We start from the raw sequence: 4,832 nt of genomic DNA on the forward strand, positions 1-4,832 counted from the left end.
GGTTCCTTCAAAAATCCCACTCGTCAATGAGATCTTTCCTAACACATTCACCAAAATGTCTTATATCGGCATCCAAAATTAAGTTTACTAATTTTATTACACATTATTTATTACACAGACTGGGGTCCCAGGCCGAAAGGGCCCCTGACCAGGTGTAACTTGAGAGCACATCGAGAGAACTACAAGAGCAAAATTGCAGGGTATAGCCTGGACTCGGTGCGTTCTTAAGTATGAACAACGTTTCATTTGAGTCTGATCACACATCATTTCAGTCTAAAATAAGTAAAGTGTGGTTAGAAACGGAGTCGGAGCACTGCTCATTTTGGTCTGGAGACTGGATAGAGAAACGTTTGTGCACACTTTTTTCTGATCATAAAAGTTTTTCAGTCTGGTCATGGTTACATCATAGTCTGATCAGAGCTTATACAGAGCGCAAAAAACTATGAAATTGTTTTTTTAGGGGTGTGAAGACTTGCAAGCATAATTTGTTTTCTACCCTTTTAAATGAAATATGAACCAAACATGCACCCACTTATTTTTTGGGGAAAATGTATCATTAAAATCATACACTATGCAGAAAACACGAGCTTTGTTCAAGTAAAAACATTTTGAATTGATATAAACGGGAACAATTGAGAGAACTATAGTCTGCACAATGTATGGCCTGGAAAAATTCCGGAACAGAGTTGGACACGAAACAGGTAGAGGTCTAATTTGGATCTGACCAGAGCTCGTTATGGTATTTGAGTGGTCGGATTATAAACGGCTCTAACGCATGTGAGGTTGAGCAATGGTTTTTTGGGTTCTCAGTGATGTTATTACCCTTGTTTTCCTTTGGACAATTTGATCTGATCATTTTTATCTGGTACTCCAACTTAACAAAATAAGCAGCCTTAACAGTTCGTTAAAATTCTAAACTAAAAACTATCCTAAGAAATCGGCAACTCTAAAAAAATTGTCATTCCACAAAAAACAAATGAAAGCAGCACATTTCCAAAAAGAAAGGATCTGTTGCGCAACACAACGTTTTATAAGAAATTGCTTTCCCAATTTTACAAGATTAAGATTTTGTACAGGAAACTTTGTAAACATATTTTGGCACACAAATTATAGCCAATATTTTTTTAACAAACAACGAAAGACTATATTACGATCAAATCTTCCAAAAACTTAATGGTTTTTTTTCGGTAAAATTAAGAACTGAGTTTCTGAAATTGATTGAAATTTTAAATAAAAAATACAATACAAAACTTTCATGGGTAATTAAAAAAGCTAATTAACTTTCATGGGATCTCACGTCAGCAAAATTGTTTCTTCAACGTTTCATTCAAAACAAAAACTTTAGATAACATATTTTCCAATGAAATTGCTGGCTCCATGCGTACTTTATGATATTTGAATTTTTTCCAAGACTAAAAATTTATTTAACGCTAGTTCTTAGAAATTAGACGTTGCAGTATTGAGTGTAGCAGTTTTATTGATACCGCTCACGGACCAAATTAATTTATTTTTGAAATAAGGATGTCACTTCAGAATTCCAGGATGTCACACCCAGAATTGTTTGACAAAAAATGTCGCTTCGGTGCCACCAAATTGACAGGTATTTTATTAGGAAGAAAAATTTTTCTCTGGTTTTTCTAAAGATTTGTATAATTTTGTTTTGAGATTAGCGCCCCTGAGGTCACGTGTAAGAGTTCGGTTGGCTCAAGTGACTAACAAGTTCTACCGAAGTGTTACGCTTGCTATCAGACGTGTTTCTCTCAGATTAAAAAACTGAGAACAAAATTAGAGATACAAATTGAAATTAGCGCAAAAAACCAAAGAAAAATCTGCTGGCACGTATAAGTTTCTGAGAATGTATTGGAATTTAACTGGCAATTGCTCTTATAGCCCGTTTTTCAGTTCAAAACCAGTTTAATCAAAAATCATGTGTGCGCGATCACACACGATTATAGTTCATCATGCATAATTTCAAACCTTTCGAAAATTTCTTTGGTTAAGATACTGTGAGTTAACTCTTGGTTTACTATATAGATTAGGTTTCGGAAAAAACACTTAGAATACCATGTTTCAGTACTGACATTGAGATTTACTCCAAATCGGTCACAATTTAGACGTTGCGTCATCCTCCAATTCAAACAGAAACCAGACTATCAGCCTGGAATGTCAGTTTTTTGTAAAAACTGACATTTTTTTGAAAAAATTTTTGATTTCTTGGTTGATTATTTTCTGGACATCAGTGTTGCTTATAATACAACAATTTTGGATTGCTCGATACTTGGTAGAGCTCCAGTGAATTGAAATTAGGTACACATTGATAACAAACATACTAAATATTGTTAATTTTTGTCAAATCTTGACGTGGTATTTACCATGAAAATATCAGAATTTATACGAACTTGCAAGATCTTTGCACGGCTGTCAAGAAACAAGATCTTGGCAAGATAACCAGGAAACAATAACCATTAAAAGGCAATCTATACCAAGTTGTAAAATTTGAAAAGCACTTTTAAACAAGATTTAGCATGAATCCATATGATTAAGCAAAAGTTATCAAGATTTAACTAGAATTATCAAGAATTATCAAGAATTATCGGGAATTTTCGGAAAATTGAGCTCCCGTTACTTAATTAATCTACAATTGAGCTTATTTTTTTCCAGTATAGTGAAATTTTTAAGTGTGTGTAAGGTCAATATGTACATAGTACACACCTTATACAGGACTGCAATCGGGAGGGCCCCCACTAAGGTCCCATAGGAACCCAAAAACTAAAAAAAATAATCAACATCACAATTTTCACAGATTTCACGATCTTGGCAAGATGTTTCAAGTTTTCCAAGAAGTGTCAAGATTATGCATATGCATGTCTTATCAAGGTGTACCAAGTTTCAGTTTGCTGGGGCTCCAATTAATGTTTTTTTTTTGCAAATTCTCGTCAATTATAATACTCTATCAGTAGCTAGGGACAACTCCAATTTGAAGAAAAACATTTAAAAAAAGACGAAACTCCGTCAAATTTTCCAGCCCTATCAGCGAATCTTAGAAGCATTAAGAATTACTAAAAGTGGTGTTTTTTATTTCTATATAAATTTACGAAGTAGGCTGAAAGTATTAGATTTTTTAGACTGTTTTACCATTTGTACGAGCTTAAAATTTGAGAGGATTTAAATGAATACTTTCAAAAGAAAGATCCCAATGCAGTTCCAAGTAGTCGATTAAATAACAGCTGATAACATCTCCAAGCTTACAAAACATGTAGAACAAGTGGAAAAATAAAGGAACGTTAACTTCACTCCTAACTTGATCAGCTCCAAATATAATAACATTCCCTATGAAAATTCCAGACCCAATACCAATAACGTAAAGTGACCATATTACCAAAGGCGAGCACGCTTTCTCATAACCCGATTCACCCAGCAACATGTCAAGTTCGTTTTTGTTAGTCGTTGCGCACGCATCATGGTCCATTTCCTGTGAAATTATGTAAATTACGTAACCAAGTGAGTATATTACGTAACCTATGATAATCGTGACAAATCGCTCAATGTAAGTGTCGGAAAGAACAGTTGTGACAAAAGCTGTAAAATATTGAAAAAAATACATAATTGTCAAAACATTGTAAAGTTGTCTATTTGACCAGCCGTAAGGTTCTCTCTGTACTAAAGGTTCCATCGAGTAAGTAACGGTGCTGATTGCACAACTTTCGCTTAAAACAGTTAAAAGTATAAACCCAATCGCTACCTTGTTGTAATGTTCTTCATAACTGTTGCTTTGGTAGCTAAGTTCGGTTAATAAATTCGGGTTCTCAGAATGGTCCCACGCGAATAAAGATTCACCCAAAATTGGCGGCGACGGCTGACCTGATGTAGCTTCGCCCGGGTTAGGGTTTTGGGTTGCTCTACGTGCTGGTTTAGCCATGACTAACGGGGTTGGAGGGGTGGTTTGGACCGAACTTTGGTCTGATTCGTTACCCTGGATTCCACCCTGATCAACTGACGGTTGGGCTAAGATTGGCGATGATGATTTCTTGGTTTTAAAAGACGTCATTATCATAACCACCGACACAGCAATGAATTAATTCTTAGTTCGCTTTCAAGTGATTAAAACATGGCAGTGATCGTTCGATCAGATATAGATCGTTGCAACATCTGATAAATGCATTGTATGGAAAGTCCATCTTTAATGTTTATGTTACTTAGAAGGTTGAGCAAAGTTTTGAATGAAGTTGACCAAGAATGCCAGTCATTTTAGGCAAAGAATTGTTTGCGAAAAGGAGCTAGAATACCAGTCGCATTTTTCATCAAAAGTTATTTCAAGTACTTCGCAGAAATTTGAGGAACACGTTATTTCTTAAAGGAATAACAAGTTTGCAATACATTTTAGTTGTACTTATTGCGTGAAAAATATTTGGTAGCAATGTCATTTTTTTTCTGCAAAATAGTCTCCTTCATCGAGATTCTTGCATTCAAGTGAGAAGAATTGAACTTTAAAATTAAGAAATATTTCAAGAAATATATTCCTCCTGTCTCGTATTAATAATGTCATACGGCTCGACACACTTCTTATTTCGAATGAGATGAATTGCCCTAATGTCGATCTACAACTAATCGGGGATCAATGACACTTTGCAAAATGTGAATTAATTTTTAAATCTTGCATTAGAAATTGTTTCATTCTATATCAGCAGCAGAAAACAATTTGCAGCCTTTGATTACGCTGTAAATGTCGGAGTAAATCTTTTCAATTAAAGTGTGAAGTGTGTGTGGAAATTTGTGACAGTTAAAAATTAGTTGATATTTTAAATTCGCCTCAAGTTTGTTGTACTGTTTAG

Source organism: Convolutriloba macropyga, unplaced genomic scaffold (assembly GCF_964194025.1).
Source record: "Convolutriloba macropyga unplaced genomic scaffold, txConMacr16.3 SCAFFOLD_3090, whole genome shotgun sequence".
Taxonomy (NCBI): Eukaryota; Metazoa; Xenacoelomorpha; order Acoela; family Convolutidae; genus Convolutriloba; species Convolutriloba macropyga.